The sequence below is a fragment of the Delphinus delphis genome, chromosome 4 (genome assembly GCF_949987515.2).
Source record: "Delphinus delphis chromosome 4, mDelDel1.2, whole genome shotgun sequence".
Classification (NCBI taxonomy): domain Eukaryota; kingdom Metazoa; phylum Chordata; class Mammalia; order Artiodactyla; family Delphinidae; genus Delphinus; species Delphinus delphis.
This window is the reverse complement of record NC_082686.1, coordinates 45,117,475-45,132,143: the sequence shown is the minus strand read 5'-3', so window position 1 is coordinate 45,132,143 and position 14,669 is coordinate 45,117,475. Positions and strand designations below refer to the sequence as shown.

The 14,669-nt window shown below is 36.6% G+C and overlaps 1 protein-coding gene across 2 annotated transcripts in view; it reads right to left on the bottom strand.

Moving 5' to 3' along the window:
• Positions 1 to 14,669, bottom strand: part of EPHA6 (EPH receptor A6) — an 867,569-nt gene that overhangs the window by 376,962 nt on the left and 475,938 nt on the right. The window lies entirely within an intron of this gene.

Genomic DNA, 14,669 nt, shown 5'->3' with positions numbered 1-14,669 from the left:
TGGAAGTGAAAGTTATCTTCACAATTTTATATAAGTATATATTTGTTGTAGGGAAGCAAAATTTGCCACCACGTAATGTGTCTCTTTGGCATGACCATTAATTTAGGTTGGTTATTAATTTTTTAACTGAAGTATAGTTGATTTAAAAACAAGCAACCTGATTAAAGAATGGGCAGAAGACCTGGATACACTAATATATTAGTTTCGATATTTTTACAGATTATACTCTATTTAATGTTATTACAAAATAATGTCTGTATTTCCCTCTGCTGTACCATATATCCTTGCTGCCTATTTATTTTATACACAGTACTTTTTATCTCTTAACCCCATATGCTTATGTTGTCGTTCATCCCACTCTTTCTCCCCACTGGTAACCATTAGTTTGTTCTCTATATCTGTGAGTCAGTTTCTGTTTTGTTATCAGGACTAAAATATTGCCTGCCATATCAGTAAACAAACTATGTTGCAGCCATCAAGCCATTACATTACAGTTGCCTGGAAGGCGAGCCCTGAGGGAACTCAGGATGGAGACAAATGGGCTGCCCACTGCCAAGCCCTTCTAGCTGTCAGCCCCTTGCAGCCACCCTGACAGAGAGGCTGAGGAAGCTCAGAATACTAGCTCCAGATAGCTGAGGTGCATATCAAAGGAATAATTTCAGTGAGCTCAGACTCTTACATCTTCCTATACATAGAAAAGCAATTCCTTAACTTGAGAAATCTGGTTTTCTTTTTATTAACAGTAGTCTTTTGATGTTCTGACTACCTGATTTAGTTGCAAAAACTCCTACATATCCTGGTTTCTCCCCTTCCTCTTCCAAGCAGTCTCTCAGTGCTATTTGAGATGCTGTCTCCTGGGCTTGAAGTCTTAAGAGTATCTGCCGAATAAAACATAGCTCTCAACTTTTAGGATGTACTTTTTTTTTTCAGTCAACAGTTATATGCATTCATTCATTTGTGTTTTTAATTTTTTTAGATTCCACATATAAGTGATAACAAAGAGTATTTGTCTTTGTCTGATTTATCTCACTAGAGAGCTCAGAAATAAACCCATGTGTCTATGGTCAATTAATCTATGACAAAGGAGGCAAGAATATACAATGAAGAAAAAAGAGTGGTGCTGGGAAAGCTGGACAGCTACAAGTAAAAGAATGAGATGAGAACATTTCCTCACAGCATATACAAAAATAAACTCATAATAGACTGAGGTCCTAAATGTAAGACCTGAAACCATAAAAATCCCAGAAAAGAACATAGGCAGAACACTCTTTTACATAAATCATAGCAATGGTTTTTTTGGATCTGTGTCTTAAGGCAAAAGAAATAAAAGCAAAACTAAACAGGACCTAATTCAACTTAAAATCTTTTACAAAGCAAAGGAAATCATTGACAAAATGAAAAGACAACCTACTAAATGGGAGAAAATATTTGCAAATGATACCATTGATAAAGGGTTAATATCTAAAATATATAAACAGCTCATACAGCTCAATATCAAAAAAACAAACAATCTGATTAAAGAATGGGCAGTAGACCAGAATAGACATTTTTCCAAAGAAGACATACGGATAGGTAAGAGGCACATGAAAATATGCTCAACATCGCTAATTATTAGAGAAATGCAAATCAAAACCACAATGAGATATCACCTCACACCTGTCAGAATGGCTAACATTAAAAAGAACACAAATAACAAATGTTGGCGAGGATGTGGAAAAAAGGGAACTCCTATACTCTGTTGGGGGGAAGGTAAATTGGTGCAGCCCCTGTGGAAAACAGTGTGGAGGTTCCTCAAAAAACTGAAAATAGAACTACCATATGATCCAGCAATTCCACTCCTGGGTATATAACCAAAAAAATCTAAAACACTAAGTCGAAAAGATACATGTGCCCCAATGTTTATAGTAGCATTATTTACAATAAAGGAAGTAACCCCAAGATATGAAAGTAACCCAAGTGTCCATCAACAGATGAATGGATAAAGAACATGTGATACACATGTGTACACACACACACACACACACACACACACACACACAATTGTTACTTAGCCATAAAAAAGAATGAAATTCTGTTATTTGCAGCAACATGGATAGACCTAGACGGTATCATGCTTAGTGAAATAGCCTGATTATTTTTAAGAAACAGAAGACTCAGGAAGCCTTCCTTTTTATGTCTCCCTTAGCTATCTAAAGAATTTAGGTAAAGGGCCTATTCCCTGAATAAGAGATATCACCAGAGATGTCTGTAAAGAATATGGGCTAGATGTGGCAGGACAACCTTGTCAGCCCTGTCAGAATTCACTTTGTGTCCCATTGTCTCTGCACGGCCCAGCAAACATATGCTTTTCCATTTCCATGTGAATTGCCTTTCTCCCTTTCGAAGTCCCAAATCACTACCCCAGCATACTCTTTTGTATTTAGCTGACAGTGGTATTTAAAGCAAAGGTTTCAACGATTTTTTGGTGAGTTACTCAGTTTTCCTGGGTTTCTCTCATATATACATGTTATTAAACTTTTGTTTGATTTTCTCTTGTCAATTTGTCTCAGGTCAATTTAATTCTTAGATCAGCCAGAAGAACCTAGGAGGGAGAAGAAAGTTTCTTCCTTACCAATAGTATGTGTGTATGTGCATTTATAGAAAATATACAAAGGGAGAAAGCACTCATGCTGTTGGCCACTCGAGGGAATGTTGAAGGATTTTGTCACACAGATTCAAGAGGATGCAAGTGTATTCCTGCCAATTCACCAGAAATAGGACGTAAAACTGCTTTTGTTCTCTCATTAAAGAAATAATGCAATGCAACAAATTTATTGGGATGGTTTCTGGTTCAAGCCAAGAGGAATAAGTCTTGATTCTTCCTTGATAGAGGTAGTCTTTGCATAGGACAAGTAGCCAGGTGCTCCCACAGCTGCCTTGAAACATTCATGTATTCCTGAGGATATGGGTGATTTTGTTCTTATCACTGATCAAATAGTAGAATAAATAACTTACATAAAATAACACCTGGCTGAGCCCTGTGTTTTGCTCTCATTTTCTCTAGTTAGTAATTGTTGTTTACAAATCATGACTGCACGCAAAAAAAAAACCTAGTGTTTTCTCACATTGGCTGCTAGCTCATAATTTCTATTTCATGTTCTCTAAATAGCTTCAAAGGTATTTAGTGCATATGTTACACTTTTCCCCAGCGATTTTTGTGACTACTTTGTTAACAAGCCAAATGGCATTGCTCCATATTTATTGCAAAAGTTAATAGGATTACAAAGATTTTCCAAACTAAAAATGATCTAAGTATTATTATTCACTATGAATAATGTGAATCTTAGCCACATTTTTGTATTTCATTTAAAATGCAACACGATGTGCTAAATAATTGTGGGGTTTTTTTCTAAATTCTGTTTCTAGGGGAAAAAGTATGTGGATAAAACAATTTTTTTAGCCTATACATTTGTAAGGTGAGTTTATGCAACCAAGTAGTATTTGTTTTCTTAACATTAACTTATAATTAATTGTACAGTATACACGAAAAATACATAAAATTTAATATTAATTTTAAAAACTAAAATTGGAATTTAGCAACACCATTTCTGAATATTCAAATTACATTAGGTTAGTGTCAGCAAAGTGATAGGTAAACAAGGAAATCTATCTGACAATGTAATGATGGCATTTTAGTGGGTACATGCTATCATGGCCATAACAATGGTTTACAGCCAGCACTCTTTAATCTGGATAATGCCTATGCTGTAAGTATTTTGAGTGTCACCCTGAATATATGTACTTCTGTCCTTAATAATTTTAGAATTATGTCATTTATTGTAATTCTTATCATGGTTTTCTGACTTTGACTTAAGAGATCAATTTGAATTAATGGGCAGAGTTTTCTTTTTTTTACTACATACATATTAATTTGTCTTTGATTTGAATCTGCAGCCTTTAGTTGCATAATTCTGCCTGGTTCTTAAGGAAGCCAAATCTCTGTTCAAAGAGAAGTGGCCTATCAGGCTAAAAATTAGCCACATCATAAATTCACTAAGAAATGACCTCTGCTTGCAGGACGTTTTTTTTCCCAGATACCCACAATGATGTTTCCTTGCCTGCAGCTGTGCTTCAGAAAAACCTGACAATAATTTGCTCAGATGACTTCCCTAACCTCAGTCACTATCTTCCCACATTTGGGTTGTTCTACTGCCTTCTACACTGTATATATATCATTGTCCATTTGAGTTTTTCTGCGTTGTTTTGTTTTTTTTGGCTGTGTCGTGTCTTTGTTGCTGTAAGCAGGCTTTCTCTAGTTGTGGCTAGCGGGCTTCGTTGCAGTGCCTGGGCTTCTCATTGCAGTGGCTTCTCTTGTTGCGAAGCATGGGCTCTAGGCACGCAGGCTTCAGTAGTTGTGGCTCGTGGGCTCTAGAGCGCAGGGTCAGTAGTTGTGGTGAATGGGCCCAGTTGCTCCGCGGCATGTGGGATCTTCCCAGACCAGGGATCGAACCCGTGTCCCCTGCATCAGCAGGCGGACTCAACCACTGTGCCACCAGGGAAGTCCTCCATTTGAGTTTTGAAGGGATCCATAATGTACACTATAAAGTTTTTCTTTTAAAACTTCTAAACTCTACTTATCTGTTTAAAAGCTGAGCCTCCCAAAAGAATTCAACGGTCATAAATCCCCTCCTCAGGAGTTTTGCAACCGGGGAGGACTGACTCCTATCACCAGAAGGGAGAAGTTAGCACCAGGACAAGAAATCACCTAAACAGACGTTGTCACAAAACTATTGTATCTGCCATCTATTTTTCTAAGGGCCCATTTATCTTTTCTAAAAGACATTTGTTTTCCCATAAGTACTCTTATTCCCCTCCCCTTCCCCTGTCAAGATGTGTTATAAGTCCCCAGTTCTAACCATCTCCTTGAGTCATGTTTTCCTGTGAACTCCTATGTATGCACATAAATAAAAATCTGTCTTTTCTGTTGATAATCTGTCTTTTGTCAATTTAATTTGTAGGTTCCCAAACAATAACAAAAGAGGGTAGAGAAAATTGTTTTCTACCCTGGCAGTTTCAATGCAATGGGAATGGCTTCAATGCTAGTAGAATAACTGTGGATGGTACTGTCGTCTTAGACGTCTTCATGAGAGAGCCTGACCGAACTGCTTATACATATCAATGTGCCATTTTATGATAATGTATAAGAGAAGTTTAGATAAAGTGATATTTGTAAGGAATTAGAGGGAACTCCATTAGGGCACAACAGTTTAGGGAGCAAATATTTGTAGATAGTGGATCTTTGAAACAAACCTGGTCTAAATTTGTTTCCTCTTTTCTTTCCTTATGGTTAGTTCTTTTGGGTTTTTTTCCACTTTGGTGTGTACTGTCTTTTATTATAGACCCTTGTATAATGGCTTTTTGTGATAGGAATACATTTAAACAGCTAGAGCTAGAATTATTAGGATATAGGCAATCTTGATATGCATCTAATGTAGGATTTTTGGAAGAAAGTCTATGGCATCATAACCATATTGGTAGTGACTTAGTCCAGATGTGACTTTTTAAGCACTTATGTCAAGTGTCCACACAAAGTAAAGATAATCATGTAAGAGCCTTGAATACAATCCTTGAAAATCCCTCTTGATCGCTTGTATAATGGCCTCCACATAAAGAGATGCCAATTCTTAATGATGATATAAGAGGTAATGCTAGATTTTGAGGAGATTGAGAAATATATGGTGTGCTGCAGCCAGCCTTTGTCAGCTTTTCAGAACCTATTGTGCCTATCTTTTCACTACAACATTCAAACTCTGTAAATCAGTCTTTTAAAAAAACTTTCTTTCCTTTTTGCCTTGGAGATCCAGTTTTTAAACATCAGCACATCACTGGTCATTACTCACTATTTATCAAACTTAGGGTGGTTCTAACTTTGGTCTTCGAGATGTTGATAGGTGTGTACCATGAAGGAGATATATCTTCAAATAAGTTTGGAAAATGCTAGATTAAACAAAGTTACTGTAAATATCCAAAAAAGAGGCAATGGTATTATATTTCTCTTATTTCATACTATGTAAAATGAAAAACTTTTACTGGCACTATGTTCATAAAATATCAGAATGCTAGAACACTACTTTTGGAAACAATGTTAGCCTAAACTTTGGAAACTTTATTCTGTTGACTCCGGCTCAAGAGTTTGTACTGACTATGGCCATGTTCCTGGCATATAAGTGTCAGAAAGACTGTCAAGTATCTTAAGCTTTTGAAGCAAGACTAGGTTTCCTCTTCACTGAGATATCCTAGTAGCCACTGGGAGCCTAAAGCTACAAATGAGTGGAGATGGAGGGAGGATCATGAGAGTCCCAGAACAGGCTCTCACGATAAGTGGCGGTATAGTGCTATGATTAAGCACTTGGGCTTTGGTGCCAGGGTACTTGGTTTTGAATACCAGCTCTGCTACTCACTGGTCATGTGACTGTAATCAATTTACTTAACCTCTCTGTTTCCTCAGTTTTTCTTCCAAAAAATGGAAATAATAATATCCACCACTGAGGGTTATTGTGAAGATTAAGTATATTGTTTCATTTAAAGCACTTAAAATTAATTCCTGACACATTGCAAGCACTCAAAATTATCGGCTACTGTTATTGTCATGAACAAAAGACAACACTGAACAAACATTGTTATTGTCATAAAAAAGGCGTTTCACTAATAAAAATGTTATAGAAGATTTTGCAATAGTCAATATCACAAATCCAGGAAAACCTTTCATATCCCACATGCTAAAAAGCCGTGCAGAAAACAATTTGTTTCTTCATGTATGAAAGAATTTTGGCAAATATTTCCCAGAGGATATTTATTAAATTTGAATATCTTTGGTAAATGCTAGGTTGGGAATAATTTTCCAGAAGATTATATGTTTAGGATTTTAATAAATGTTGCACAGGAAAAGAATTTTGTACTTAAGTACATTTTTGGGACACTAGCTGGGGGAAAAAAAGCCAAATAAGTTTTCTTATTGAAGGAATTATCAAAGCTTTTAATGTGTTATTCTGCTGTAAGCAGTGAAGAAGGTCATATAGCATGCACATTTCCTAACTCAACTGACCAAGGAAACACTTTTTGAAAAGCATGTCACAGGATTAATCCTCTGCAGAAATATTTTGGGGACTGCTGATCTAGAAGATAAGTCCAGGAAATTCAAACATTTATTCAAATGTATATACTTTCTTGGAATTCTCCAGGTCCTGTTATTTGCTCGCCAGTGAACATATATAAATCTCATGTAACCCACTGGCACTTGATTAGTTTAAAACATGCCAATATGCTAGAATCTAATTTTCAGGGCATGCGTTTTCAATGAACAATTTCAATAATATGAACTTGGCACTTTACTTGTTTTAATTTTGCAAGTATATTTTAACCAAATATGAGTAGTGCCCTTCTTCCAGTGTCTCTGGATGTGTCCAGTATATGTCAGAGAGTTTTGGAAGAAAATAGATATAATTCCCACAACAGGGGCACAATTACTCCTTGTCTGGGGACATGTGATGTCAGTGTCTCTATTAAAATCAAATTTTCACATGTCTTTACAAAGAGAGATCATTATAAAAATATTAATGAGTCCATACTTTATTCCCTACCTATCTATATATTGAAGTCCTAAGTAATCTTTCAATACCATAGGATAAATTCCTACCTGTGGGTCAGGCCATTAAATAAATCATTGATTAAATGCATCAATGGTGTCCTATGACCACAAAAATTAATGTGCTACTTTCCTTTGGACCAGATGACACCTTATTTGCTAAAAGGGGGTGGTGGAATAGATGGTTGTTTTAGCAAACTTTCAGATCTTCAGGACATGAGTAGGGGACTTCTTGTTTACCTCAACTGTTTTCTGATTATACCTCAGTAGAAAGTAATACTGTCTTCCTTCTAAAGAAATATAAGAATTAAAGCAAGAAGAGAAGCACAAATATTAAAATTGAATCTACATTGAATCTATAGTACATCCAGTTGAAAGTTATCCAATTCATGTTTTCCTGTTTGTTTAGTTTTCATATTAAAAACTGTAGTACGTTTGGTTTTATTCTCATAAAGTTCTTTTTTACATAACTGAGTCGTTGACTCATCTCTGTATGAACCATCAGGTGACTGACTGTATGACTAGCACATATCACTAAAGTTAAAAATGCTTTAGTTATGTGAAAGAGCACATCAACTGAGCTCTACTGTGTTTGACCAAGTCAGGGTAGATCCTAATTGCTTTGACAAATTTCCTGCTGAGAAATTGATCTTCAAAGATTTCTTAATGCCTTTTTTTTTACCCATTTACTTCATTTTAAAGCTTCAAAAGTCTTCCTTTCTATTAATTATCACATATACTAGAAAACACAAAGAACAAAATATTATGTTTTATTCATCTAAGCAGGGCATCTAAACACTAAGTTATAGCAAAGATGGGAACTTATTGAAGCAAAGGTCATCCTCTGTCAAACAAAACCATAAGAGACTTTTCTTTTAGTGGAGAATTCATAAATATTTTATCTGAACATTTCCATGAACTTGCTGTAAAAGCTATGTTTCCTGGCATTTACTGAGGATGACAAAATCAGTTACTGTAATTTAAAACTTTTGCTAATATGCTTATCAGACTTTCATTTAAAACATGCTCATCATCCATACCCTAATCCATCTAAAACAAATAATTCTAAATAGTTAACATTATAGACATCTACATCACATAAAATAAAATTCTGCTTTCTTTTATTTGTAAATGCATATTATTTTTGTTCTAATATAAAGCTGAGAGTCTACTGGAAACAATCACAACAAAACATCAAGTGACTTAATTCTCCTTATCTGAATGAGAACAGAATATCTCTATAAATGCTTCCAAAGTTTAGGCTAAGTGCTAAGCAGTCTTTTGGGCCCCAAATGGTGAAGGGATCAATCAAAAAATAACCACAGCTCACAACCTACTAAAATTTCTTTAATTTAGTTAGCCATGGTTATTTGATGTTCCAGAGTACTTCCAACATTTTTAAGTCTTCACAAAATGTTGTATTTGCATATAATACACACATCGGCCAAACCTCTAAACCTGATAGTATTCTCATTTGCTCTCATGAAGAAGACACAGGAATTGAGTGAAAGTAGAATGTTTGTCTCTTTAACTTGATTTTTCCATAAATATGCTGTGGCCTACTAAATAAGCATGTATACTGTAGGATTTTTTTTAATAAATCTTTATTGGAGTATAATTGCTTCACAGTACTGTGTTAGTTTCTGTTGTACACCAAAGTGAATCAGCCATATGCATACATATGTCCCCATATCCTCTCCCTCTTTTGCCTCCCTCCCATCCTCTCTATCCCACCCCTCTAGGTCATCTTAAAGCACCGAGCTGATCTCTCTGTGCTTTGCTGCTGTTTCCCGCTAGCTAACTATTTTACATTCGGTAGTGTACATACATTGATGTTACTCTCACTTCGCCCCAGCTTTCCCCTCCCACCCCGTGTCCTCAAGTCCATTCTCTATGAGTAATGTAGGATTTTAAAAAGTCAAATCTGGAGCTAGATGTCCTTGACTTTGAATTCTGGCTAAGTAGCTTAACTCTTGGCAATTCACTTATTTTCTCTGCACCTCATTTTCTCATCTATAAACTAGGAAGTAGCATTTACCTAATAGGGTTGCTATGGGAAGTTTAAGGAGGTAATCTGTAAAAAGTGACTAGCTCAGTATTTTGGATATAATAGGCATCAATAAAAAATAAATAGGCTATTATTCTCATTATTATGCTAACTAATCTTTTCCAAAGCTTTGTATAATAAATGTATTTTGAGTTTTTTAATCTTATGTATTTCAATTACCTCATTTGCTTTCAGGTATATTTTCATTAGAAAAATTTGTTTTGGTTTATTCATTTACTTTGATTTGGCAAGTATAAGCTAACTAAAATATTTGTATTACAGAAGGACTGGAAAGTGCTGAAAATCAATAGAACTCCTATTGTTACTGAAAGTGGAGTCTGGCCGCTCTCTGCTCAAAATCTGATAAAGAGGCAAGGTTGATGGAAAGGAAGGCTTGCTTTATTTTACAGGCCAGCAACCTGGGGCGGGTGGGGAACTCCTGTCCAAAGGTCGACTCCCCCCACTGACAATCAGTGGACAAGAGCTTTTATAGACAGAGGGAGGGGGCTACATGTAGAAACAGCACAGTAGGCTCTGACAGTCATCTTGAAATTAGTCACGCAGTGCTCCGATCAGCATCATCTTGATTGTTTTAAATACAGTTAGTCTTTAGTTCCAGGGTCAGGTTTGTTCCCATTTCTTTGAGGCCAGTTCTCAGAATTGTGGCAGCTTATGTCATGATTACAGGCTGGTCATCATGTAGTTAACTTCTTCCACCTGGTGGGGGTTTTAGTATCTATAAGACAGCTCAAAAGATATGGCTCAGAATATTACCTATAGCCCTTGAGGAAGAACTAAATGTCCTTAATTTTGCTTAATGACTGAACTATTATTATTTGGTCTCATTCGACTGTTTTCCTTTTGTTTCTGCATTTTCTCACTTCTCTATTTAAACTTATTGTTTGGCTAAAGTTCTTCCACAGACAAAAGGCAGGCTGAGGACATGGAGGCAGTGGGGAGGACCATAGAGTCCTGCTTTGTTTCAATTCCCCCTTTTCTTTGATACTCCTCAACCTTGAGGAGGGACAGGTACAAAACAAGAAAGGGAATAAAGTTTTAGATTGAGGGGTTAATCATAAACGTGGCAAAGGAACTCGGTTTTAGTTCTACTTCTGTTCCAATTTTCCCCAACTCTTTGAGGGAATGGGGTGACAGCCACTCTGGTTACTTCCTGATAAAGTGGGGTGGAGTCCCGCCTAATTTTGTGAATGGACACAGAGTTGGAAATAATCTTAAATCCCAAGCTTAGCATCAGTATTTTACATTATGAAAACATTACCTCTCTCTTTGATTACTTTGTCTTAGTACCTGGACAAACATTTGAAAATTAGTAGACATATTATGAGGATTATAATCAAAATTTATCTCTGTATTATTCTCTGAATGTGGTTTTTTTTTTCCTTAATGGTTAAAGCAGATGTACAGTGTATGTTTAATAGGCCACAAACCTGCTGTTTTGGTTAATGTTCAAATTAAATCATGTATAAGCCAGAATGACTTCCCCATACCTCAATATGTGAAAATTCCTTCCATCATTTTCCCCTTTTAATTGTAAATCTTTTCATAGAAAGCACTTATAATCAACATTTTTCCAGCATTGCCAGAGTGGCTCAGTTGCTTGCTCTGGGTCCATTCATGTCTCTCGGTGCTAGGCCTAATTTTTGTTTATATATTGGCCTAGTTATCCACGTTGGGTGAAAACTAATCAGACATAAAAAACAAGTACAGAGCTATGCTGACGGGGAAACATTTTATGGGCTATATATTTTATCACTCACACCCAATTGTCACATAAGCATTGTACATGTGCTTTTAGCAGTACACTTAAAGCCAGCAGTGATACACATAATAAATATTTATACTCTGTGATAACTTTATTAGACAATTTTTTCCATCCTGAACAATGAGGTCAAAAATATGGTTTGAAGCAAAACAACAGCTTTCCATTAGAATTTTTAAAATTTCTTACCCTGTTTAGCAGTATGATCCGAAAGTCATCAAACATTTTTCATATAATTTAACATACAAAATAATTCTAGTTACTCTAATATTTTTTCTAAGATGCCTAGGGGCCCGTAGGAATACTCAAAGTTAGTTAGAGAAAGAAACTTAAAAGTCCATTATCTAAAGCAGCTCAATACTCCAGGAAAATTCTGTTCTCTTAATGGGGAGAAAGAAAAGCAAATTCTAGTCTTGTATGAGGTTATTATTAATAACAAAGATCATTTACCTAATTAAATCAATCTAATCATAATCCTGACAACGTACAAATTTATTTTTTTTCTCAAAGTTCCTTTTTCATAAACCTTTTATCACTTTCTGGATCCACATTAATTCATCCCTTATTTTCCCTAACATAAGCAAACAGTTCTAGGACAAAATTATTTTTCCTTTTTTCCTCAGCAAATATATTTCTGGTCTTTACACCTTCTTCAGTGGCAACACATATCATACTTGCTTTATACACTGAAATGTTTTCCCTAACATTTTAGTAGCTTTAATTACATATTACAATTTTAACCTTCAAAAGATCCTAGGGCTTCCCTGGTGGCGCAGTGGTTGAGAGTCCACCTGCCAATGTAGGGGACACGGGTTCGTGACCCAGTCCGGGAAGATCCCACATGCCGTGGAGCAGCTGGGCCCGTGAGCCATGGCCACTGAGCCTGCGCGTCCAGAGCCTGTGCTCTGCAACAGGAGAGGCCACAACAGTGAGAGGCCTGCGTACCACAAAAAAAACACAAAAAACGAGCCTAACAAAACCAAGAAACAAGTAATTGAACTGTTATACCAGCATTTTCTGATTGGCAAACTTAAGAACATATTCCATAACCTCTAAAAACATACATTTTTTTTCATAGCACAATTTCTGTTTAATGTGGTAGAAGACGTATGTTTAATGAACCCAAACATCTTTTGAAGTTCTACTAATTAACCCAAAGCTGAAGTCTCAGGCAAAGTGGGCTGTGTTTGTATTTTAAGGACCTGATAAGACTTAACTTCAAGCTTTCTCCTAGGCATATTTTTGTTCTCTCAGGGTCAGAATTCTGAAAACAGTATTTTATCAAGCTAGCTTTCTCTAACTGCATATGCAAAAAGAACCAGTTTGGGAGTTTTAAAAGAGTTTCATCTTAACTAATCTCCTCTGGAGTCTGAAGAATACTGTTGCCATACATTGCTTAAAAAAATCTTTCTTTTTCTTTTTTTTATAGCTATAATATTTATAATGAATTGAACCTGAATTTTCATTTTTACAAAAGACAACAAAGATACCAATCACACAAATGGAATATACATTCATACACCAGAAGACAGAACTGTCACAAATCTGCCAAGAGGAAGACCTATACAAGTCCCAAACAAACATTTCCCCAACACAAAGGGTCCTTGACATCAGACACATGTCAGAAACAATTGGCAAAAATGCCCAATAGCACTTCGTGCTCACAAACGGCACTTGATGTCAGACACACATCAGAACCAACGGCAAAATGTCCAAATAGCACTTTGTGCTCAAAAGAGAAGTTTGCCCGGATGCGCACGGGTGGACTTACTCGGTCTTGGAGCTCGTCAGCTTGTCCAGATGCATGTTTCTGTTCCACCAAGGAAAAGCTTAAGTTGGCAGTCAGTGCCAAGCAGGGGAGAAACAGGGAGGATCCCCAAAACAAATGGTTTTGTCAGCTGCAAGGAACGTCCCCCTAAATCCCCCTCTTGAGGCCAGCTAGCCATGAGCAGCTGGCTCATTGCAACCATCTTGGCGCATTGCTGTGGCTGTTCTGGGGAGCCAGATGTCGGGAGAGCGCAGCCCCATGTTGGACACGAAATAAACTGTTACCGGAAGTGAGGGTCCCACTGCTCGCCACTCAAAAGCCAATAAAGAGGCAAGGTTGGTGGAAAGGAAAGCATGGTTTATTTTGGTGGCCAGCAACAGGGGGGAGGGAGAGGGCAGACTCCTGTCCAAAGGCTGACTCCCCCCACTGACAATCAGTGGGCAAGAGCTTTTATAGACACAGGGAGGGAGTACATAAAGAAACAGCACAGTAGGCTCTGACAGTCATCTTGAAATTAGTCATGCAGTGCTGAGATCAGCATTATCTTGATTGTTTTAAATACAGTTAGTCTTTAGTTCCAGGGTCAGTTTGTTCCCACTTCTTTGAGGCCAGTTCTGGGAATTGTGGCGGCATATGTCATGGCTACAGGCTGGTCATCGTGTAGTTAACTTCTTCCACCTGGTGGGGGTTTTAGTATCTATAAAACAGCTCACAGGATATGGCTCAGAATATTATCTACAGCCCTTGAGGAGGAACTTGGGCAAGGTCCTTGACTTTGCTTAATGACTGAACTTAATGACTGAACTATTATTATTTGGTCTCATCTGACTGTTTTCTCACTTCTCTGATTAAATTTACTGTTTGGTTAAAGTTCTTCCACAGACAAAAGGCAGGCTGAGGACATGGGGCAAATGGGGGGATTGGTGGAAGGACTATAGGGTCCTGTTCTGTTTCACTATGTCATATTGAAGTCAACGTTGTCTAAAATTAATAATAAAGTCTGGAAGAAAATGCCACAGTCTTGAAAGGACAAATGACTAGATTGAAGAGAAAAAGCATATATATGAAGAGGAAGTTACCTTTATAATCATGAATGAAATAAAACTATGCTAAAATAAAACTAACACATGGTAGATAGTAATTTTTGAGATAGCAGTAAGTTATGAAGCAGATGAAAAATTGTATTTGAAAGTTATTTAAAGAAGGGAACAGAAAAAAATTTTTAAATTTTAAAATATTTTCAAGACCTTTAAAATAAGAGAGTATCAAAAAGAAATAAATTTAGATGAAAATGAAATTGACATAGTAAGAGCAGGCAGAAGTAAATAAGGAGCAGTACATGATTTTAACTGGCATTTGAGGCAGAATTGACATTTCAGAAAATAAATGAGCAACATTCTGGACAAATCAAAAATTTTCTTAATCTCACCAGGTGAAGACCAGTGCTGAT